The sequence below is a fragment of the Bubalus kerabau genome, chromosome 1 (assembly GCF_029407905.1).
Source record: "Bubalus kerabau isolate K-KA32 ecotype Philippines breed swamp buffalo chromosome 1, PCC_UOA_SB_1v2, whole genome shotgun sequence".
NCBI lineage: Eukaryota > Metazoa > Chordata > Mammalia > Artiodactyla > Bovidae > Bubalus > Bubalus kerabau.
The window spans coordinates 214,153,906-214,180,003 of NC_073624.1; the positions used below are offsets into that span (position 1 = coordinate 214,153,906).

The following is a 26,098-nucleotide window of genomic DNA, read 5'->3' on the forward strand; positions in this document are numbered from 1 at the left end:
TTCCAGAGAAGGCAATGGCAACCCACTCCAGTACTCTTGCCTGGGAAATCCCATGGACGGAGGAGCCTGGTAGGCTACAGTCCATGGGGTCGCGAAGAGTCGGACTTGACTGAGCGACTTCACTTTCACTTTTCACCTTCATGCACTGGAGAAGAAAATGGCAACACACTCCAGTATTGTTGCCTGGAGAATCCCAGGGACGGGAGCCTGGTGGGCTGCCATCTATGGGGTCGCACAGAGTCCAACACGACTGACGTGACTTAGCAGCAGCAGCAGGCTTCCAGAGGTCCTTACTCTGCCAGTCCAGAAGTATTCTTGCCAGTGGACTGATTTTTTACAAAGGTGTGAAGGCAATTCACTGGGTAAAGGACAGTCTTTCTACAAATGGGCTGAAACAATTAAATATTTATATGCAATCAATTAATACATAAAAATGAAAGGAACTTTGATCCACACCATGCACCATACAAGAAAATAAGCCAAAAGGTTCAAAGACCCTAAAGTAAAACCTAAAGCTACAAAATTTCTAGAAGAAAACCTAACAGAAAATCTCCATGGCTTTAGATAGGCAAAGATCCTAGATAGAATGTTAAATGTATGATCCTTAAAAGAAAAAAATGACCCTGTGAATTTAAGCAATTTCCCTAAAACGACTGAAACTTAGTTCTATTTTGAAGGTGGGAAGAAAGACTTTCTCTCAGTACACTATTTCTCCCCATCCTCTCTCTGTGATTTTTTAAAAAGTAATGAATGGCTGCTATCAAAAAGTCTACAAACAATAAATGCTGGAGAGGGTGCGGAAAAAAGGAACCCTCTTACACTGTTGGTGGGAATGCAAACTAGTACAGCCACTATGGAGAACAGTGTGGAGATTCCTTAAAAAACTGGAAATAGAACTGCCATAGGACCCAGCAATCCCACTGCTGGGCATACACACCGAGGAAACCAGAATTGAAAGAGACACGTGTACCCCAATGTTCATCACAACACTGTTTACAATAGCCAGGACATGGAAGCAACCTAGATGTCCATTGGCAGATGAATGGATAAGAAAGCCATGGTACATATACACAATGGAATATTACTCCGCTGTTAAAAAGAATGCATTTGAATCAGTTCTAATGAGGTGGATGAAACTGGAGCCTATTATACAGAGCGAGGTAAGTCAGAAAGAAAAACACCAATAGAGTATATTAATGCATATATATATGGAATTTAGAAAGATGGTAACGATGACCCTATATACGACACAGAAAAAGAGACACAGATGTAAAGAACAGACTTTTGGACTCTGTGGGAGAAGGCAAGGGTGGGATGATTTGAGAGAATAGCATTGAAAACATGTATATTATGTGTGAAATAGATGGCCAGTCCAGGTTCGATGCATGAGACAGGGTGCTCAGGGCTGGTGCACTGGGATGACACTGAGGGATGGGATGTGGAAGGAGGTGGGAGGGAGAGTCAGGATGGGGAACACATGTACACCCATGGCTGATTCATGTGAATGTATGGCAAAAACCACAACATTGTAAAGTAATTAGCCTCCAATTAAAATAAATTAAAAAAAAGAAAAATAAATAAAAGTAACGACACATCAGTGTTATACTATAAGAGGTTATTAGTATAGTACTCTCTGTTTGTTTCCAAGGCAAACCATTCAATATCACAGTAATCCAAGCCTATGCCCCAACCAGTAACGCTGAAGAAGCTGAAGTTGAACAGTTCTATGAAGACCTACAAGACATTTTAGAACTAGCACCCAAAAAGATGTCCTTTTCATTATAGGGGACTGGAATGCAAAAGTAGGAAGTCAAGAAACACCTGGAGTAACAGGCTAATTTGGCCTTGGAATACGGAATGAAGCAGGGCAAAGGCTAATAGAGTTTTCCCAAGAGAATGCACTGGTCATAACAAACACCCTCTTCTGACAACACAAGAGAAGACTCTACACATGGACATCACCAGATGGTCAACACCGAAATCAGATTGATTATATTATTTGCAGCCAAAGATGGAGAAGCTCTATACAGTCAGCAAAAGCAAGACCGGGAGCTGACTGTGGGTCAGATCATGAACTCCTTATTGCCAAATTCAGACTTAAATTGAAGAAAGTAGGAGAAACCACTAGACCATTCAGCTATGACCTAAATCAAATCCCTTATGATTATACAGTGGAAGTGAGAAATATATTTAAAGGACTAGATCTGATAGACAGAGTACCTGATGAACTATGGACGGAGGTTTGTGACATTGTACAGGAGACAGGAAACAAGACCATCCCCAAGAAAAAGAAATGCAAAAAAGCAAAATGGCTGTCTGGGGAGGCCTTACAAATAGCTGTGAAAAGAAGATAAGTGAAAAGCATAGAAGAAAAGGAAAGATATAAGCATATGAATGCAGAGTTCCAAAGAATAGCAAAGAGAGATAAGAAAGCCTTCCTCAGCGATCAATGCAAAGAAATAGACGAAAACAATAGAATGGGAAAGACTAGAGATCTCTTCAAGAATATTAAAGATACAAAAGGAACATTTCATCCAAAGATGGGCTCGATGAAGGACAGAAATGGTATAGACCTAACAGAAGCAGAAGATATTAAGAAGAGGTGGCAAAAATACACAGAAGAACGGTACAAAAAAGATCTTCATGACCCAGATAATCACAATGGTGTGATCACTCACCAAGAGCCAGACATCCTGGAATGTGAAGTCCAGTGGGCCTTAGAAAGCATCACTACAAACAAAGCTAGTGGAGGTGATGGAATTTCAGTTGAGCTATTTCAAATCCTGAAAGATGATGCTGTGAAAGTGCTATTTGGAAAACTCAGCAGTGGCCACAGGACTGGAAAAAGTCAGTTTTCATTCCAATCCCAAAGAAAGGCAATGCCAAAGAATGTTCAAACTACCACAGAATTGCACTCATCTCACACGCTAGTAAAGTAATGCTCAAAATTCTTCAAGCCAGGCTTCAACAATATGTGAATCGTGAACTTCCTGATGTTCAAGCTGGTTTTAGAAAAGGCAGAGGAACCAGAGATCAAATTGCCAACATCCACTGGATCATCGAAAAAGCAAGAGAGTTCCAGAAAAACATCTATTTTGCTTTATTGACTATGCCAAAGCCTTTGACTGTGTGGACTACAATAAACTGTGGAAAATTCTGAAAGAGATGGGAATACCAGACCACCTGACCTGCCTCTTGAGAAACCTATATGCAGGTCAGGAAGCAACAGTTAGAACTGGACATGGAACAACAGACTGGTTCCAAATAGGAAAAGGAGTACGTCAAGGCTGTATATTGTCATCCTGCTTATTGAACTTCTATGCAGAGTACATCATGAGAAATGCTGGACTAGAAGAAGCACAAGCTGGAATCGAGATTGCTGGGTGAAATATCAATAACCTTAGATATGCAGATGACACCACCCTTATGGCAGAAAGTGAAGAGGAACTAAAGAGCCTCTTGATGAAAGTGAAAGACGAGAGTGAAAAAGTTGGCTTAAAGCTCAACATTCAGAAAACGAAGATCATGGCATCCAGTCCTATCACTTCATGGCAAATAGATGGGGAAACAGTGGCTGACTTTATTTTTGGGGGCTCCAAAATCACTGCAGATGGTGATTACAGCCATGAAATTAAAAGATACTTACTCCTCGGAAGGAAAGTTTTGACCAACCTAGATAGCATATTAAAAAGCAGAGACATTACTTTGCCAACAAAGGTCCATCTAGTCAAGGCTATGGTTTTTCCAGTGGTCATGTATGGATGTGAGAGTTGGACTGTGAAGAAAGCTGAGCACCGAAGAATTGATGCTTTTGAACTGTGGTATTGGAGAAGACCTTGAGAGTCCCTTGGACTGCAAGGAGATCCAACCAGTCCATTCTAAAGGAGATCAGTCCTGGGTGTTCATTGGAAGGACTGATGCTAAAGCTGAAACTCCAATACTTTGGCCACCTCATGTGAAGAGTTGACTCATTGGAAAAGACCCTGATGCTGGGAGGGATTGGGGACAGGAGGAGAAGGGGACGACAGAGGATGAGAGGGCTGGATGGCATCACCGACTTGATGGACATGAGTTTGAGTGAACTCTGGGAGTTGGTGATGGACAGGGAGACCTGGCGTGCTGTGATTCATGGGGTTGCAAAGAGTCGGACATGACTGAGCAACTGAACTGACTGAGAGAGTTTCATTCATATTGTTGGTGAGCCAGTTTAAAGAAGTGAGAGGATCCAGGTTAAAACTGACCAGGCATCCTGAAATCAGGTGGTAGTGGTAAGATGTTTAGGGATCCTGGGGAATAAAATCTTAAATACAATGGTGAATATATGATCTTTAAAAGGAAAAAGTGAATTTCATCAAAATTAAGAAACTTCTGTTCTTCTAAATCATTGTTAAAGGAATAGAAAGACAAGCCACAGACTAGGAGAAAATATTTGGAAATCATGTATCTGATAGAAGACTTGTATCCACAATATAGAAAGTATTCTTAATACAAGCTCTCAAACAAACAACTCAATCTTAAAATGGTCAAAATATTTGACCAGACATATGTGAAACAAGAAACATGGATGATAATTAAGCACTTGAAAAAGTATTCAAGATCTTTAGTTATTGGGGAAATACAAATCAAAATCACAATGAGATACCACGTCACAGTCATAAAATGGCTAAATTTAAAGAGACTCTTTTATACCAAATGTGAGTGAAGATGCAGAGCCACTGAAACTCTTAACCACTGGTTTTAGCTGTTGTTCAGTCGCTAAGTCATGTCTGACTCTTTGCAACCCTGTGGGCTATAAAATTATACAACTATTTTGGGAAACCATGTGGCAATTTCTTAAAAAATATATACCAATATACTCCTATCATATGCCCCAGTCACTCCACTCCTAGGTATTTAACCAGGAGAAATGAAAGCATGTGTCTACTTATAGACTTGAACTTCGATAGTCATTGCAGCTTTACATGTAAGAGCCAGAATCTAGAACCAACAAAATATTTATCAAGAGATGAAGGGGTAAACAAATTTTACCACAGTCATATAATGAAATACTGTTCACCAAAAACGAGGAATGAAGTATTGATAAATCAGCCATGTGGATGATTTCAAAATAAATACGCTAAGCAAAATATAAATAAATCTAAACAAAATATGCTAATCAAAAATAGATCTAAACAAAAAAATTATACATACTATGCCATTCTCATTTATCTCAAGTTCTAGGAAATGTGACCATATTCCATTTGTTCAATACAAACTAACACACAGAGGCAGAGAGCAGAAAGCGTTTGCAGTGATGGGGCGGGGCTAGCCTAGGTGGGAGGGAAGGAATACAAAGGGTCCCAAAAAGTTTCTGGACAGATGGATATGTGATGGTGTCACCAGTATACACATATGTCAAAACTTGGATTTAAGACATGTGCATTTTATTGTATGTCAATTATTCCCATAATGCTGTTAAAAATAATAAAACCCAGGACCATCAATCAAATCAGTGTGTGGCTGTAAGATATTTTGTTAAGACATGTAAAAAAATTAACCCAGGGACTTCCTGGTGGTCTAGGGCTAAGCAACTCTGTGCTCCCAACGCATGGGGCCCAGGTTTGATCCCTGTTTGGGGAGCTAGATCCCACATGCTGTAACTAACAGCTTGCATGCTGCGACTAAAGATCCTAGTATACATGATGCAACCAAAGATCACTCCTACTACAACTAAGGCCTGGTACTTTTTAAAAAGAATTAACCAAGTAGAACTTCCCAGATATACAAATGGGCTTTAGGAACTTAAAGGCAAGATCCCACAGTCTTCAGAAACGATGAGTACATTTTGCATGGGGAAAGAAAGTGGATCATTCTGACAGAGGACACACTGAAGAAGATCTATGAAAGGAAAATCAAAATTAAGTTGGTATTACTAAGAGAGCTCTCTAAAATGGAACCAGCAACATTGGTAATTATTAGAGAAATTCAAATTAAAATTGCAATGACGTTCCACCTACACCAGTCAGAATGACCATCATTAAAACATGTACCAATGCTAGAGAGAGTGTGGAGAGAAAGGAACTCTCCTACACTGTTGATGGAAATGTAAATTGGTGCATCCACTATAGAAAAGAGTATGGAGGTTTCTCAAAAAAACTAAAAATAGAACTATTGTATAATCCTGCAACCCCACTCCTGGGCATATATCTGGGGGAAAAAAACCATAACTCAAAGAGATACTTGCATCTCAATGTTCGTAGCAACACTATTTACAATAGCCAAGACATAGAAGCAACGTACATGTCCACTGACAGATGAACAGATAAAGAAGATGCAGTACATATATAGAATGGAATATTACTCAGCCATAAAAAGAATGAAATAATGCCGTTTGCAGCAACATGGATGGACCTAGAGATTATCAAACTAAGTGAAGTAAGTCAGAAAGAAACAAGAGATATACCCTCAGATATCACTTATATGTGGAATCTAAAATATGACACAAATGACCTCATCTATGAAACAGAAACAGGTTCACAGACATAGATAAGAGACTTGAGGTTGATGGGAAGGTGGCAGGGGGAGGTTCAGAGTTTGGGATTAGCAGATGCAAACTATTATATACAGTATGGATAAACAACAGAGGGAACTGTATTCAATATCCTGTAATAAACCATACGGAAAAGAATAGGAAAAGAATGTGCATATATACATACAAATATATATGGATACACACACACACACATATAAATGAATCACTTTACTGTACAGCAGAAATTAACACAACATTGTAAATCAACTATACATCAACAAAATAAATTAAAAAATAATAATAATAAAATAGAGCCAGGAGGCCATTAAGGAAGTGTGACTTATGCACATCTCAGCCTGGATGGAATCTGACCTACTGACCTGCCAGAAACTCAAGACACTTATTGGACCTCTGCCCTAAAACAATTTGTGATTCCTTAAGGACAAATGTTTTCTGACTCGTGTCAAAGTCCATCACAATTCTCACCAGGTAACTTTTAACAACCTCGTACCTTTTTGTCTTTACAAGTTCCTAATGCTTTCTCTTCCTTGGAACACTCTTTTGGGGTTACCTGAATCTGTATCTCCCAAATTGCAGTTCCTAAGACCTCAAATAAATTCTTTTCTATTTTCAGACTCCTGCAATGTCTATTTTGAGTTAACAGATCAATTTTACAAATGGCCCAATTCTGTGTCCACAGCCTCTCCAATATAGCTTGGCATCTCTCTAGCCATCAAGATGTGGAATCTCTCTTCAGACCCTCTGACTTTGGGCTGACTTGAGAACATTCTTTAGCTGATAGGATGCAGAGAAATTGATGGTGTGTTAGTTCCAAGCCCAGGCTTCAAGGCTCCTTCTATTCTCCAGCTCTCTTCCTTGGTTGCCTGCCTGCATTCTGAGAATAAGCCTGGGTGAGCCTGCTGCAGGATGAAGGAACTCATGAAAGTCAGCTGATGACCAGACTGCCTCCAGAAGCAGAGCCTCCTGGATGACTTATAGCTGATCACATATCATGATGGAGCCCAGCTAAGACCAGAAAAACTGTCCAGATGAGCCCCACGTAAATTGCCAAACTGCACACTGTGAGCTTGCTGTTTAAGCCACTGAAGTTTGTTACACAGCAGTAGATAACTGATACACATGCATCATCTCTTATAATTCACACAACAGCCAGAGAGACAGGACACATTATCCCTATTTTAGGCAGACCTAAGGCTCAGAGCAAGTCTCACAACTGTCTAGGGTCATACAGCTAGCAAGTGGCTTTGTAGTCATCAGAGCCATGTACCAATATTCTGGCTCTCCTCCCAGGCACTTGGTGAGGCTGATGTGGAGCAGAGTATCAGGACTTGTTTTGGACAAAAGCTTAAGTGAAAGCGATGTGTGTCACTTCCAGGAGAAGGACTCTAAAAGAAACGCATGATTTGCCACCTTCCCTTCCTCTTGCTGCCACACACAGAGATGCACCATGTGGTGACCGTCCCTTCTGTCCACGTCTCTGAATGTGATCTGGAGGACAGCCCCCAGCCAACCCATGATGGACATCACACATGATAGTGAAATAAACCCTTTTTAGTGTAAGTCTTTGAGAGTAGAGATTATCACTGCAGCCCAGCCTAGCCCATCCTAATTGATACAGCAGCTGGGCCAGGATTAACCTTCATATCTGTGTCATTCCAAAACCCACACTTTCACTCACAAATGAATGGGTAAGTAAATGATTTCTATCCAAAGGACAAGCAAGACCAACAGCATTAACTGAAATGGGAGAAAAAAGATGAAAGACAACAAATGAATGCAATCGAGACAGCAGAGGTCAGAGGAACACATTTTCCATCCAGAGGTCAAAGAGAAGGCAAAGCAAGCATCTAGGGAGCATAGGAATGAGGTCCCTCCTGCCACAGCCCTTCAGAGCTGTGCACAGGGCTGAAGAGAGAGCCAGCTACTTCTTTTCATCAGAAAGTCTCTGAAGAATAGATGCAAAGCAGGCACAATGGGGCAGCCACGAGCATGGGTGGCGACTCCAGTCCTTCTCTCTCTGTGTTCAGTTCAGTCACTCAGTCGTGTCCGACTCTTTGTGACCCCATGGACTGCAGCACACCAGGCCTCCCTCTCCATCATCAACTCCCAGAGTTTACCCAAACTCATGTCCATTGAGTCGGTAATGCCGTCCAACCATCTCATCCTCTGTCGTCCTCTTCTCCTCCTGCCTTCAATTTTTCCCAGCATCACCTTGTAAGTGATCCTGCCTCAGGGAACCCCAGACTGAGACATCCAGGGTCCCTCCTGTGGTTGGGGTGTCTCCTCCTGGCTTGACCATCCTGGTTGCTGCTCACTGCTGGATTTTCTTCCCCTCAAATTAGGATGGCTTCTCTGCATCCTCTTACCCAAACCTCTTCAAAAAAACTAACCAAGATCTTCTGATTAATCAACTCACGTCCTGAATCTGACATCTCCTGTTGCCCACCAGCAACTGTGGATTCAAATTCAACTCATCTGCTTCCACTTTGAACTCTCCAATTTAGGTGACTTTTCCAATACCAAACTTTAATTCTATGCAAATAAACAAATGCTTATCTGGAGGCTATTGTATGCACAGAGCTACGGCCAGGAAATAAAACATCCTCTTTCCCTGGAGGGCTCACAGTCCAGTAAGGGAGACAGATGTCAGTAAAGAGGGCCTTAATTCAAGGCCACATTTGAGAAGGGCTGCATTAGAGGGCCAAAGACAACCAGAAAACAGGGTGAGTCGGTGAGATTCAAGCCCTCCAAGTTCCCCTCAGGGCCTGGACTTACTTGTCTGTGTGTTTTTATCATAATTTGCTACAAGGCAATTTTATTGATTTTGCCTCAATAATGAGCAGTCTTGGGAACATGATTAAATATTTGCAATCACTGTAACGGGCTTCCCTGGTGGCTCAGTGGCAAAGAATCCGCCTGTCAATGCAGGAGACGCAGGTTCAATCCCTGGGTCGGGAAAATCCCCTGGAGAAGGAAATGGCAACCCACTCCAGTATTCTTGCCTGGGAAATCCCATGGACAGAGAAGCCTGGCAGGCTACAGCCCTGGGGTTGCAAAGAATAGGACACAATTGAGCAGCTAGACAGCAACAACAATCACTAACAATAATTATAGTGTAAGGCAGGGATGCAGTAACAACAGAGGTCCACACTGTAGGAAGGGTGGTGGCCTCCAGAGGCTCCAGGTGGCTCTGTCATCTGAGGGGACCGCTGTCTCCCTCTGTGAGCAAAGCACTCACACACTGATGTCTGTGAATCGCAGTTCCTATTCTGCTCACTTCTGCCACACACAAGTTGTGGGGTTGTTTTGCCTTTCCACTAAGTAAAATGCATCAGCTAGATGACAATAACACACCCCTCCACGAGGTATTTTCCCTTACCACTTCAGAGCTTTCAGCTGTCTTCTTAATGGTGGAGGTCACTGCAATTCTGACCTCCAGGTACTGGGCGGCTGGAGTGTTATTGTTGATAATACTACTTGTCACCCATCCTTTGAACAAAGTAACCAGAAGATGAAAAAGTTATATGCCTACTATAATAATAATAAAAAAAAGGAAGCCAAGCTTATTGATTCAGATTGCATTAAGACAAGAAACCTCGACAAATCATAGAGAATGAAGCAGGAAAGACCAAAGAGGCTTCTGACCATGTGCGGATGTAAGTTAATAGAAGCCAGATATGAATTAGCAGAGACTTTTCCTGTTCTGCTACTGGAAGATCACAGATGGTGAGCCTTAGAACGCCATGCCTGGCACACAGTAGGTACTCAGTAAATACAATAGAGCAATCTCATGAGCTGTGTGGGTAGAGAAAAGAGAAACTGTTCATAGGTATCAGGGTCAAAAATTAAATATTCTTCTCAACATAAGCTGGCAGATTTCTCATTATAATCACATATTCATTAATTTGGCTAAGAAATCTATTTACTACACATTTACTGAATTCATGCTATGTTTCAGGCGCTCGTCGAGGTATTGGGCTCACTGCAGGGAACAAGTTCCCCCTCTGGTGACTGCAGTCTAGTGATGATGCAGACAGTGAAGCTGCAAACTGAAAAATCAGGCTGTGATTTGTCCTATGGAGAAAATCAAACAGTGATATGATAGTGCCTGGCCGGCATGGGTGGGTGGGGCCAAGAAGGCCTCTCAGAGGAATGACATTTAAGCAGAAACCTGAAAAATCACTAGTTTCTTTCTGTGACTTCTAAAGGAAAAGCATGGGTACAGAAGGAACAGCTTGCATAAGAAACCTAATGTGCGAAAGAGCTTGGAATGGAAATGGGAACATGGGATAATTTAAAATGTGGGAATGATGTTTTAAAATTGACACTTAAAAAAATAGTAGTACTTGTTGCCAATGATATTTGTCTACCAATCTTAACATGATGGCGTGAACAGACACCACTAATTCTGAAACCACTCCATTCATGGCAACCCTAGGTGGTGGTGGAAAGGTATGGGATAGTCAGGCATCCTGCTCACCGTGAACCTCAGGCAAGCCACTCACCACTCAGGCCCGTTTCCAACTGAAAAGGCCAAGGCCACTGACCCACAGTAGTGTTTCTGAGAATCAGATGAGACCATTTGCTATATTTACACCAGGGCTTGTTGTCAATGCCTCACACTGTGCAGTCTGTTGGCAGAAAGGAGAGGGTTGCAAACACCTACTGGAATGGCCCGAGCAAAGGTCCTTGGCGAGGTCTGTCCTCAGCACCTGTGATTTGACCCTTAGGGGCTGGTTTGTAAAGTAAGCCCATCACTGGCACCCTCAACTGGCTGGGGCTGAGAATACACAAAAATGAGGAATCAACAAAAATTCAGGGAGTCAGTGAGCACAGCTCCCTTACCTCACCAGTGTGGATCTTTGGGAACATCACAGTGAGGGGCAGCAGGAGCCGCCCTCACTCCTGACCGCCTCGGCTGTGCGGAACCCTGTTGTCTGACCTCCAGGCCCGGACTGTCTCCAAGATTGCAGTCAGCCCTGGGGAACAGGCTCGGGGACCAGAGGGATGCTCCTGAGCTCTGCCCTTGGTAAGTTCCCCACCAGGACAACCTCTTTTCACTCCAGTCTCCTTGGCCAGGTGCCAGGGGACTGGGGGACCCTTGAATGTATAAATAGATGAAAAAGAATGTTTAATTTATACTGGGCTAGAGGATACAGTGGAGAAGGCAATGGCACCCCACTCCAGTACTCTTGCCTGGAAAATCCCATGGACAGAGGAGCCTGGTAGGCTGTAGTCCATGGGGTCGCTAAGAGTTGGACACGACTGAGTGACTTCCCTTTCACTTTTCACTTTCATGCACTGGAGAAGGAAATGGCAACCCGCTCCAGTGTTCTTGCCTGGAGAATCCCAGGGACGGGGGAGCCTGGTGGGCTGCCGTCTATGGGGTCGCACAGAGTTGGACACGACTGAAGTGACTTACCAGCAGCAGAGGATACAGAGGCGTTATAGAGACCACAGCAAAATAGAACAGTTGGTGAGGGGACTGGTATCTGCTCATCGTATTCGTTTTCTAAGAAATATCTTATCCCAAAGATTTCTCTTAAAAAAAAAATTGTAACACTAACAGTAGTTTGAAGAAATGAGGTTTACTTTGGGGAGGGAGGCTATCTTGTAACCCCATGGACTAACACTATTCCTGGGATTTTTCTTGTTGCTCTTCAACTACTTTCAGACAGAAAAAAAAAAAAAAAAAAACAACTTGTAACAATACCTTTTGTTAAGAACACTTTACATTCCATGTATTCTTAGCTCTCTGAAAGTAATTCTGCTTTTAACTAGACTTTTCATTAATTAGTTTCTTCTTTCAAGATTCCAATTCTTCAGAAATGCTTTGACATATAGCTGTTCTTCATGCATTTTCTTTGGCTTAGAAAAGCCTTTTCCTCGGGCTTAGAAAGAGCTGGGTAATAACCAGTTTGGAGCTAAACAGCAAAACACATTAGTGTTAATACTGCCAATTTTCTATCACATGAAGATGTATGAACACCACGAGGTTTTGATTTTGACTAAATCTACAGGCTCAGATGTTTAAAAGATAGATTATTCTTCTGGGCTTCTAAGGATAAAATTGAGTCAAGTTTGTGTCAGCCTGAAAATTAAATTGTGAATATTGTCATAATGGAAATTTCTTACATTTGCAAGCCAGTCCCTTATCAGAAAGTGGAAGGGAGAAAAGTGTGTATCCCCTATACTTCTCTCGTCTAATTCTGTATTCTGTTTAGTCCTTTGATGTTAATAGTTTAAATTACTCTGAGTACTTTTCCACCACGAGGGCTTTAGCTCTGCTTTCAAACATCTATAGATATAATAATGTGCCTCCCCAAATGCCATGAGAAGTTTTATGAACTCTTTTAGAACCCTTCCCCAGAGAAGGTGCATTTAATAGAGGAAAATGTCATGTTTCATTAGTATATTCGTGCTCACACAAATTTAGTCTTCAGAAAAGATAGTGCTTGTAAAACTGAAACCAAAACTGACAAATTGTGCCTCTGTTTAAAAGCTGAAATCCTCAAATAGAGAATCATTCTCACATACATCAGCATAAATCTATAAAACATTTACTTTCCCCTCGAATAAAAATTCTTCTAAGATTCTGTTCCTAGCATGCAAATCTAGAGACCCATGTCCTGAGTCCTGGAGGTCATTTAGCAGAATTCCATGGAATCTGGGCAGCTTTATCTATGATTTGTCCGCTGTATGAGCATGGATGGGTTTGAAATCAGGAATACCTTTTAGCCTCACTTCCCAAAGACTGTACAATAATGACATCTGGGGTCTCTACTGCATTATGACTTCAGAGGGAGGGGACCGCATAGAAACCAGAAATTCTAGAGTGGAGAGATTCAATTAAGACACAGAGTGGATCACATCCACTAGAGACAATGACCGAAGGCTTGGGAATAAAGTAGTTTCATAAATAGAGATTTAGATCTTTCATTTCTGATCCTAGGAAAATATTCTCTTCAGGGCTGAGCAGCCTAGGAGGTAGACACAAATATGGGAGAGTCTAGCAGAGTGTTGGATGTGTAACTTTGGACTCGAAAGAGAATTCAAATCCCAAATCTCCTACTTAATAGCTTCATGACTTCAGTCAAGTTACTTAATTGCTCTGAGTTTTAATGTCTTCAAACAAAGGGTTATTGTGAGGATTAAACAAGTTGTTGTGTTTACTGATGTATTTCTTCAACAAATAACCACCAAAACCAAGCGCCTATTCTAAATGCTGAGACAGAATTGAACAAACCAATAAATTTGTGACTCTCATGAGGCTTATATTTTAACACAAGGAGACAGATAAAATAAACAAATGAACAAAGATTCTGTTGAGTTGTGGCATCATTGCTGTGAAGATACTTTTTAAAAGGATCACCCTGGCTATCGTGTTGAAAACACACTCAAGGCAGGCAAAGTTAGAAGATGTGTTAACAAATAATCCAAACAGAGCCCTAATAAGCAAAATTATAAATGAAAGAGAAATACCACAGAAATAGAATCATAAGGTAATGCTATAAACACATATGCCATCTAATTTGACAACTTAGAAGAAATGGATAAATTCCTAGAAACATAGAATCTTTCAAGACTGAATCAGGAAGAAACAGAAAACATGAGCAGACAAATGACTAGGATTGAAACTGAATTAGCAATCAAAAAAATTCCCAATGAACGGAAGTCTAGGACTGAATGACATACAGGGGAATTCTACCAAACATTTAAAGAGGAGTTAATACCTATTCTCAAACTATTCCAAAAATTTGAAGAGAATGGAATACTTCCAAACTCATTCTATGAGGCCAATATTAGACAAAGGCACTCCAAAAAAAGAAAATTACAGGCTAATATTCTCAATGAATGTAGTCACAAAAATGAAAGACTTGTACTCTGAAAACTATAAGACACTGAAGAAGGAAACTGAAGATGACACATATAAAAGGAAAGATATCCCGTGTTTATAGACTGGAATAATTAATGTTGTTAACATGTCCACACCACTCAAAGCAATCTATATATTTATTGCAATCCCTATCAAAATACCCATGATTTAAGAACTAGAACAAATCTTAAAATTTGTATAGAGCTAAAAAAAGACCCTAAATAGCCTAATTAATTTGGGGGAAGGAACAAAGCTGGGGATGTCACACTCCCTGACTTTAGACTATACTACAAAGTCACAGTAATCAAAATAGTATGGTACTGGCACAGAAACAGACACAAAGCTCAATAGAAAAGAATCGAGTCCTCAGAAATAAACCCATGTATATGGTTAATTATTCTATGACAAATGAGGGAAGATACAATGGAAAAAAGACAGTCTCTTCAATAAGTGGTGTTGGGAAAACTGAGCAAGTATATATAAAATAATTAAATCAAAACATTTTCTCATACCATATACAAAAATAAAGTCAAAATGGATTAAAGTCATAAATTTAAGACCTAAAGCCATAAAACTCCTTAAAAAAAAAAAAAAGGCAATATGCTGTTTGGCATTGGTCTTAGCAATACTTTTTTGGATCTGTCTTCTCAGGGAAGGAATACAAAAGCAAAACTAAACTAATTGGACCAAATTAAACTAAAAAGCTTACGCACAGTGAAGGAAACTATCGATGAAATGAAAAGACAGCCTACTGAATGGAGGAAGATATTTGCAAATCACATGACAAATAAGGTGTTAATATCCAAAATATAGAAAGCACTGTTACAACTCAATGTAAGAGAACAGTAGGGAGGTTTCTCAAAAAATTAAAAATAGAGCTATCATATGATTAGCAATTCCACTCCTAAGTATATATCCAAAGAAAATGAGGACACTTCTTTGAAAAGATATAGCACCCCAATATTCATAGCAGCATTATTTACAATGGCCAAGATATGGAAGCAAATTATATGTACAATGACAGATGAATGGATAAAGAAGATGCGATAAATAAAGAAGATGTGTGTGTGATCTATTCCACACATATAATGGAATATTACTCAGCCAAAAAAGGAATAAATTTTTGCCCTTTGCAGTATCATGGATGGACCTTGAGGGTATTAGGCTAAGTGAAATAGTACACAGAGAAAGACAAATATTGTATGATATCACTTATATGTGGAATCTAAAAAAAATTTTTAAATGAATATAACCAAACAGATTCAGAGATACATAGGACACACTGGTGGGAGAGGGGTGTGGGAGGGGCAAAACAGGTGAGGGAGATTAAGAGACAGAGACCACTAGGTATGAAATAGTTAGATAAGTTACAAGGATGTCGTGTATACCACAGGGATACAGTTAGTTATTTTATAGTAACTTTATATGGGGTATAATCTATAAATATATCAAATTACTATGCTGTACACCTGAAACTAGTATAAAGTTGTAAGTCAACTAGACTTTCATTTTAAAAAGAAGAAAACCAATCAATCAAAGATAATGACAGCTTTGAGGGCTGGCAGTAGATCAAGAACTAGTCATATTTTAGATTTATTTTGAAAGTGAAGATGATAGCCTTTGCTGAGGGTTTGGAGATGGAGTATAACAAAACAAAGAAAGCAAAGAGAATCCCAATATCATAGATCTGATCAGCAACCACGTAAGTATCAAAACAAGTAACTGGCATGGGGAAGCCTGGGGAAGGGGTAGATCTGTGTATGAGTATGTGGCAGGCCAGTGTGTGTGTCCAGAAGAGGAAATCGAGAGTTCAGTTTTGGACATGTTCATTTCAAGATGCCTATTTGGTATACAATTGGAGCTATCGAGCAGATGGTTGCAGGAGGTAAGACCAGACAGGCACAATGCCTGGGATGCTTTCTGTTTTTGTAATCCCTGTAGCATCTGAGTGCTAGATGCTGGTCTTGAGGTGTTTCTCAGCAACCTGGGTACCCAAACTCTTGTAAAGTCCCAGAAGATGAAACTATCACTTGGGCAGCCAAGAGGTGACCTGCTGGACACAGGTTCAGAGAGCTAGAAAGCTGGACGGATTAATTCCAGGCCTCACTTCCTGAAAGTAAACTCCCTGACAGCGCCCGCAAAAAGGTACATCAGTCACTCATCAACAGAGCAGATGTTGCTCTGGTCCTCAGTGGATGGTAGCTGCCCTTCTTTGCAGGGTCTCTCTGCTCACAGCCCCCAACCTGCCCCTTAGTTTCACTAAAACCCATAGGCCCCAGCCCACCCAGATCTTAGCTCTCACTTCTCTGGACTATGGCGACAGCCTGGGCACTAGCCTCCCTCTCCCTCCAGCCAGGCAGTTTCCTGTCTTCACCCTCCGAAGCAGTCTGCCCTAGGGTGATCCCAGTAGTTAAGATACCTGCAAAATCAGGGGTAAGGCTCTAATAGAACTCGGCAAAGTCAAGATGATGAGATGAGCTGGGATGTCAGAGTGGCAGGTAGCTGCCTTCTTTGATTTGGATTCATAAATCATAAGTCTGATCATTTCCAAAAACCTTTGCTGGTGCCCTAAAGCCTATATAATAAATCCCAAATTGCATTCCACAAAATGGCACAATTTTTCATGCCTTCTCATTCATTCGCTCACTCACTCACATTCATTTCTTCATTACTGAGACCTGCTATGAGGCCTTGTGCTGGACTCTGGAGATACACAAGCAGCACACCGTCCTCTCCTCACCCCACCTTACCCCAAGAACCGTGCAGCTGAGGGAAGAGGCAACCTGTGAAATGAAGCTTTCCACCAGATGTGCAACACCTTTGCTTGGGGGTCATAAGTATATCTCCAAACACAGGATCCTCCTTAAAGAGGTGGCCCTCTCCCTTCCAGCCACACCTCATGCCACCTCCTCCAGGCAGACTTCTGTGGGCTCCTCTCAACCTAAAGCAAAACTCCTTAGCACGGGGCTCACTTCTTCGAGAACTACCAAATTTCGCCCTCTAGTGTTCTCTTCTCCTCCAGGATGTCACTAAGGACAAGAAACAACCCATGATTACCGGTAAGCTTGACAACCAGCAAGTCCTCAGCACACAGCCGTCCAATGACAACCTGTCACCAGCCCACAGGAGAAAGCCCCTCTTTACAGGCACCCCATCACAAATCTGCCTGCAATGCAGGAAAACCCGGTTAGATTCCTGGGTTGGGAAGATCCCCCGAAGAAGGGAAAGGATACCCACTCCAGTATTCTGGCCTGGAGAATTCCACGGACTGTATAGTCCATGGGTTCGCGAAGAGTTGGACATGACTGAGCAACTCACTTCACATCCCACCTTCTGGCGGAGAATAAGCTTGGACACAAAGTGATGTGGTAATCTGGTTATAGCAGACTAAATACTGATACCCCAACAGCCACCATTTGCAAAGATTTACAGCGTTCTGGGTTCTGTGCTGATAAAATCACATGCATGAGCTCCTGTCACTCTCACATAGATACTATTCATCACCGCCCTTTTACAGATGAGGACACTGAAGCTCAACGGGGCAATGACTAACTTGAGGTAATACAGCCGGTCACCAGCAGAGTCAGGACTGAACCCAGATCTTTGAGAGTCTAGAGCCAGAGTCCTTCCCACTGGGTGCTGTGGCTTCTCTATGGAGGACTGAATGTCTGAATGAAGCAGGGGTAGTGGTGCAGGCAGAGGAGAATATGACACGGCATGCCCAAGTGGGAGTGATGGGCTCTGTCCTTCAAGTAATTCTCCTGTCCCGCTTTTTCTGCTACAGCACCAGCCACTCGGAGGGGGTGCTAATGTGGGAGGAGAGACAGCAGGTGGGGGGGCTGGCACCATCCCAACCTTGGCCTCCCTCTGGCTTTGTTTCCAGCTGTGTGACTGTGCAAACAGACCATGGCAAGTGGTCACCCCACTGTCTGCTTTCCTGAGCAGCTGCAAAACGATGTGAGGTTTGTGCCAGGAGTAGTAAGTGAAGCAGGGCAAACCTCCACCCCACAGGCATATGTTCTCCAACCTCAGGGAAATAAAAGGTGATTGTTATGGCCCTTCCTGATTCCAAGAGCCCTGGGTCAGACGCTTCCCATAAATAGCTACCAGAAGAACTCAGCTGTGGCCCCATCGAGTCGGTGATCCCTTCCTGGAAATGTTAAGATATTCTGAAGCCAAATGTAAGAGTGATGTACTCTTTGAAAGGGGAGACTCTCTGATCATCCTGTTACTGACGGAAAAGAAAAAGACCTTGACATGACTATTGTCATTGATGATGTGATATACTTGACTAGCATGTTCCTAGAGCTGATTATTACAAATTGTGATTTTTAGAAATGCTGCTAATCAGATGAAGGGATGGGGAGGGGCAAGGCCAGAGGAAATTCCAGCTTCTGGAAGCTCCTGTTTCACCCCTAGCAGGGTGGGCCCACTCTCTGAAAGATACAGCATTCCCCACTCAGCCTCCTATAGAAATGGTTGGGAGTGGCCCCTTGGCCCCAGCAGAGGCCACTGAAAAGACTGCCCTTGCACCTGCCCTGTAATCAGACCCAGAGGACGAAACCAGCAAGCCGTGCTCAGGAAATGAACTCCGAGCATGGAGAATGTGCCCTCTTGCTAACAGGTTCATGGTGGCATGAGCCAATGGAAGAAAGGCTTTAGCCCTGCTTTCAGGGAGGATACAGACTGAGACTCTCTGTATCTTGTGGTGCAGCAAAAGGACCTCACCCATAGGCGGCACAGTTCCTTCTGACCAGTCATCATCCTTACAGCAAGACGGCTCTGCCCAGAGCACCACCCAGGGATCTGGGCACATCAGTCCCTATAGAGACCTGACAACCATCAGAGCGAAACTAAAGGACTCTTGAGGCAGTGAAAACTCCTCAGAGGCAGAAGTGTAAGTTCAGCCACCCAGTCAGCCAGCAGCCTCCCAAGTAGAGGCAGGAGTCCTCCCAGTTCTCACTCTCAGCTCCCTTGCTCTGGCCCTAACCGTAGCACCCAATACACTGCATCATCACTGCCTAATTTGCTCCCTCAGGGTCAGGACTGATTCAGACTAATGGCTAAAAATGGTATAAACCTCATGTACTACCCACTCGGTACAAAGTACTTACACATTAACACCAGTGCTGACAATGAGTATACCCAAAGAAGGCCTTTATAGTAAATTTGCTGTTTGTTCTACATACCTTAGTGATAACAAACAGCATCTGACTGCCCTGGGGTAGAGCTCCTGAGTACAGCACACTTGGAGCCCCATTTTGTCACTGCAGCCGTGTGACTGAAGCCCTGAGTTGTGTACATCCTCAGAAGTAGTGTGTCTTCATGGGCCATGACCACCCTGCAGCCTGCAGTCCTCAACACATGCAGTCCAACTGAAGAAAGGTGGGCTCTTGGGGGTGACCTCCTGCAGAGAAAGAATGGGGGATGCAAAGTCCTAAGTGTAACCAGAGGTCCTGGTGCTCAGGTAAGAGACTAGGCAGCCTCCCCACTTTGATCCAGGTATTGATGTTGAAGGCACCAACTCCTCCACCCAAGTGGCTAACGTCAAGATATCCTTTGAAGAAATGTTTGTTGAGCCTTTTAGATATGGTTGAAGCCTTTGCACATCATAGAGAAGCAGAGAAAAGAGATTTGACACGGTCCATATTTTTCCAAGTATTTTCTAGGCAAGTCTGCAGAGGGTGGTTAGAAGCACAAGGTACAGAAAGATAGCCCAGGCTTGCATGTCTTGAGACCAGGCACAGGAAAAACTTAATGAGAAAAGATGAATGTTATGTTTGTTATGCAGGAGGGCACCAACGGACAGTTACATCTGCCATTCCCTAAATTAGAGCTATTTGTTCTCATAGAATTAATTGCAGAAATAAATAAAATTTATCTTCAATATTTGGCATGTGATCTTAGAAATTAGAATTCATGAGCTCACATTTTCGATAACTCACATATAAATATAGACAAACGGATGTTTTAATGCAAATTTAATATACAGTAGTTAAATTAATGATTTTTCTCAGTTTGTTTTTAATTGGGGGGAAAAAACCTCCCAGCCACACTGTATAAATCAAACTCGCCCAGCGTGTTTGCATGATAGAGAAGTCAGCACGTTCATGGCCATGTATCAAGATCTGATTTGCTTAAAATAAATGACTCCTGCTTCCAGCTCCAAACGCAGCATCATGTTAATGCATATTCATAACTGGCCACTTCTTTCCTTTTTTCCTCCTTTGTGTTTTATATATTCTGTATTGAAAACATAACCAAGGACATTTGTTCCCAGGGGCCAGCTGGGTCAGGAATGCTATAGTCAATTGGATTAAAGATGTGATGAAGCATCTTTTACTGCTCTGAAAGCAGACAGGAAAGGAAAAGCCCCTTCTGCAGAACTGGACTTGGGCTGCAGGACTGCAGGGTGGGTGGGTGGGTGGGTGGGTGGGTGGGTGGGAGCCCTCCCTGCTGGGGCTGAGGCGGTGGGTGCCCACACAAGGAGATGGTGAAGGACGAGACCCGGAATGTGGGCTCCGCTAATTGCTCCTGCGCATAGCTCATCTCGCCTCATCCGCAGTGATTGCCTCTTAATTTCATGCTAGATGGCTATACTGCTACCAGGAGCCTCTTGGTGAGTTTGTGGACCATACGAAAAAGGCATTTTTATCACCGGTTTAATGCCCCATGGCTGACAGGGAACAGGCGCGCGAGAGAAGCGATGCTATGGCTTGGGCATTAAAAGGATCATTAAGCTCCGCGTTAAGGAAAGGTCTTGTTTTCAGTTACATGCCAAGTGCAGAGCCAAAAGTGACGGGTAAGCAAAAGGCAGAGGGGTATGCTCACCTTGCCTGGCCAGTCGCTGCCCTGCGTCTCCACCTCCTCTATCCTCCCCACCCACCCTCCTGGTCAGCTCTGGATGGTTACAGAAGGAGAGCATCGACCAGAAGCAGAGGGTTGCACCCCAACTCTACTCACTGGTTGTGCTCCTCTGAGAGATGGTGTGACCCACCACCATGCCCTCACTTGTTTCTCAGCCCCCTTGAGCTTCCCCAGGGGAAGCCGAGGTCCCCTTAAAGAGGCAACCACTGGCATTGACCCTCTCCTTCACCCCAGGCAACTGCTGTTTCCCAAGTACCCTTGAAGCCTTCCTTTAATGCCCAGCAGAGAGAGGCTCACTCTCTCTCTATCAAGCCTAATCCCAGGTCTTTCTGCCTCCAAGTATCCAGGGACTCATCACTGAGACACAGAGTTTGTGAAACATGAGCATTCACCCAGGGGACTCGAAGCATTTCAAGAAATGGGAAACTGCCCTCCTGGTACAATTAGCTGGTGCATGGATCTCACCCACGCTGATGGCGGTCTGGAGAGACGGCCCAGTGGAAAGAAGAAATCAAGTGGAGCTGAGGGCTGCATAATTTACAGATGACCTGGGGCAGCTGTAAATAATGAACATCCCCAAATTATGATTCATTGTTTTATCAGGCATCTTGCTTCTTCCCAAAGAGAAGCTCCAGGGATGGAGATATATTTGTGACAAGATTTATATGGCAGTCACGTTGCTTTAGTCTATACCCAGAGGACATGTTCCTAAGTTCCTGTGAATTCTTCTCTAACAAATTGTTAAATGGCAGCACTGAACTCTTGACCAAGTGCCTAGGGTCAGTCCAGCCCTAGCAAGGTCAACCAACCAGTAGTGACAGAAACACACAGTCCTAATCTTCAAAGGGCCAGGGCAACAGCTCTCCTGATGTCAATAACCTGTCCCCAAGACTCAGCAACTCTTCTGAGATTGGGCCGTCACTCTCCAGGATACTATACTGTTTCTTCTGCTAGAAATCCAGTTTGAAGGTGACAAGCCCTATCTCCTCTCCATTCAATTCAAAGTTTGTGGGTTTTCAATATGGCACCTCAGACAGAACACAGTTACACTGGGGCAAGATCCTTGGGTGGCTGAGTTGGATAGAAGAAGCTGAAATGGCCCCAAAAATAAAATTTCTGACAATAGTCACCCAAGGTCCAGTATACGCTCTGTCTACACAAAGAAAGGGCTTCCCTGGTGGCTTAGACAGTAAAGAATCTGCCTGCAATGAGGGAGACCCGGGTTTGATCCCTGGGTTGGGAAGATCCCCTGGAGAAGGGCATGGCAACCCACTCCAGTATTCTTGCCTGGAGAATCCACATGGACAGAGGAGCCTGGCGGGCTACAGTCCATGGGATCGCAGAGTCAGACACGACTGAGTGGCTAAGCACAGCACACAAAGGGGGAAAAAAAAACCCAAAGTACAGAATGTGACAGATTAAACAAGGGACGCACATGTATTCAGAAATGGTGAGATGCTGTGTTAGTATCAGGGACAGTTACTCCTTGCGGCTGCATCTGTGACAAAGTTGTAACGCTCGTGTTGCTTTCTGGTGCTGCCACAAGCCCTGCCTAAGATGGAACTACCTCCGCCCTCTTTCACCCGCAGATGATTCCATGGGATTATCTGAATCCTATTAGGCAGCTACTCTGTGCCAGTCATAACAGTAATGAAAGTCTGGAACCACTAGCCAGGTATGAGCCAGAGGATGTGGGCTCAGCACCAGCGCGGGCAAGAGGCAGGCTGGCCACGATCCCCCAGTGACAGATGGATGTGAAACCCAGCCCAATGGCTCTGCCAGCCAGTGCTTTTAAAAAGCCCGACCTTGCTGTGTTTTAGTCGTATCCCTGAGGCTTATCAGCTCTGACATACTCCCGACTCATTTGTTTTTCTTATTGTCCCCACAACCACTTCTAGAGGGGCATCATTTCCCTGGCAAATGGTGCAGTTGTCAGATCACCTGATTAAGAGGTCTGCATGTATTGCTGTGAAATCACGGGCCTGTGTCTGAACAGAGCCCACCAGACAGACTCTTTGTGGGGGTGGAGTCTATTTTCTCCTCTGATGCCAAATAAAAATCACAATTATGACCACCCTACACATTTGGCATAACAGACTTACCATCTTAGGCAGGGCTCATGGCAGTACCAGGAAGCAGCAGGAGTGTTACAACTCTGTCACATAGACACAGCAACAAGGAGTAACTGTCCCTGATATTAACACAGCATTTCACTGTTTCTGAGTACATGCACATCCCTTGTTTAATCTGTCACATTCTGTACTTTGGGTTTTGTGTTTTTTGTTTTTTTTTTTTTTTTCCTTTGTGAATACATAGCATATATTGGATTCCTGGTGACCACTGTCAGAAGTTTTATTCTTTGGGCCATTTCAGCTTCCCCTTCCCAACTCATCCAACCCATCTGGCCCTTGCTGGCTTTGGAAAGCTGGTCAGTGCTAAGGTGGACAGACTGGACTGCAGAGCCTGACTGCTTGCCTTCAGACCTCAGTTCCTCCACTCTCTACCTCTGCCCTCGAGCAGTGTTTTCAACTGTTTCTCAGTTCCCATCTGTGAAATGGGGATGAGAGAGCTACCCATTTCAGGGAGTGGCAGCTGGGATTAAATGTGATGATGCTGTATAACCAGTGTCTGGCACAGAGTAAGTGCTTTGTAAGTGTTTGTACAAATAAGTGAGCCCCATCCTCTGGGCAGTTCTGCTGGTTCAGGGTCAGAGTTGACCAATTTGCTGGATGTGGCTCAGAAGCCATTCCAACATCATGCCTTGGAGGACTGATGTGTACATCCATGCCAGGCAGAGGTAGCCATTCCCTTCTCCAGGGGTCTTCCCAATCCAGTGATCGAACTCAGGTCTCCTGCATTCCAGGCAGGTTCTTTACTGTCTGAGCTAAGCCCCACCTCTCTATGCATATTGCCTCAATACTTAAAAAGGCCAGATGAGATGGGCAGAAGGACTGTTATTACTCCTGTTTTACACACAAAGGGACTGAGGCCAGAAGGATAAGAGAAATGACTTATTGGGGGTTATAAGGACAGGGCAAATCAGAGTCGCTTAATTCATTTATTACTTTCAGATATCTACTCTGATCTGGCAGCCAGGAACTAAGCTGGAAGTAACCTGGGCTCTGCCTTCAGGAAGCCATGGTGACAGATGGGCAAACTCCAGAGAACTGACATCAATGGAAGAACATTTTGCAGGGGAAGTGTGACTGTGTCATAGGGCAGCAGGGTGGGAAAGACCAGCTCTGCAGGACAATGGTAGGAAGAGGCCGACCAGTATGGGCTGGGTCTTAGAGAATGAGAAGCTTACCGGGTGAAGGACTGGGAATGACATTGCAAGTAGAGGTGGCAAAACCAGCATGGCATGGATGCAGGCAACGGCACCTTGACCTGGGAGCTGGAAGATGTACCAAGGACTGAGCCTGTGGCCCAGGGGCACATGTAGGAGAAACTGGGACCCTGTGTGTTGTAATTCAAGGAGTATAGATGCTATCCTGCAGGGATCTGATGGCAGGCTGGGGCGAGGGGTGAACTGAGTGGTAAGATGGGTGTGGTAGCAGGACTTCCCTGGTGGTCCAATGGCTGAGACTCAGTGCTCCCAATGCAGGGGCCCGGTTTCAATCACGAGTCAGGGAACTAGATCCCACAGGCTGCAGTTAAAAGCCTCCCACAACATGGCGCAACTGAAGATCCCATGTGCTGCAACCAAGACCCAGTGTAAATGAATATAAATATTCGGGTTTTTTTTAAAAGAAGATGTGTATGTTAGCCAGAGAAGGCAACGGCACCCCGCTCCAGTACTCTTGCCTGGAAAATCCCGTGGATGGAGAAGCCTGGAAGGCTGCAGTCCATGGGGTCGCTGAGGGTCGGACACGACTGAGCGACTTCACTTTCACTTTTCACTTTCATGCATTGGAGAAGGAAATGGCAACCCACTCCAGTGTTCTTGCCTGGAGAATCCCAGGGACGGGGGAGCCTGGTGGGCTGCCGTCTATGGGATTGCACAGAGTTGGACACAACTGAAGAAGCGACTTAGCAGCAGCAGCAGCAGCCGCAGTATATGTTAGCAACATTAAGAAAATGATTGTGTAGACTACCCTAGGGTAAGGGAGCCGTGAGCCCAGAAGCCAGGAGAGTTTGAGTTCTACATATACTAATCCAGCCAGCAAGGATGGAGCATCTATTATCTTCAAGGTACATTTTGTGGTGTTAGGATAAGCAGTGAATCAAAAATCTCTGTTCTCCTGGAGTTTACATTTCAATATAGTATGAGATGATGAACTTCGCAGCCAGGGTGGTGATAATTGGAATGAGACTGGAGAATAACCAAAGGAGCTTCCCAGGATGGTAAATTTTCAAAGTTCATTGCCAACTGGTACGTCTTTTGGAATGCCCCAAGACAGCAGAGCCAAACAATTTTTGAGTTGCCAAAACCTTAAAGGGGTTTGTTTATACATATTCCTTATTTTCCAACTGTATGCATTCAACTTTCAAGTGAAAAAATTATAAATAAGGATCTAGATGGAACTGCTATGAAGAGAGATGCAAAAGAACAGTGGCTCAATACAGGAGACACCAATTTCTCTCAGGCATGATGATTTGAGCATCATCAGTCCAGGCTGGCGTGGACCCCACAGTGCCTAGGGTCCAGACCCTTTCTATCTGATCACTCCATCCACCCCAGGAGTGGAGCTCACCTCACTGTGTCTGCATCTAGACAAAATGGGAAGGGAAAAAAGAGGAAAAGCAAGGCACACAGTTTCAGGGCACATCTGGGAAGTGGCTCACACTGCTGCGCTCACCTCCCACAGGCCAGCACTTAGGAA

The 26,098-nt window shown here is 43.5% G+C and overlaps 1 protein-coding gene across 2 annotated transcripts in view; it reads right to left on the bottom strand.

Moving 5' to 3' along the window:
• FSTL4 (follistatin like 4) overlaps nucleotides 1-26,098 on the bottom strand; it is a 537,703-nt gene that overhangs the window by 488,891 nt on the left and 22,714 nt on the right. For both annotated transcript variants that reach the window (XR_008704427.1, XR_008704423.1), the window contains exon 2: nucleotides 19,598-19,815. The gene's annotated coding sequence lies outside the window, so the exon portion shown is untranslated. The remainder of the gene's footprint in view (nucleotides 1-19,597; nucleotides 19,816-26,098) is intronic.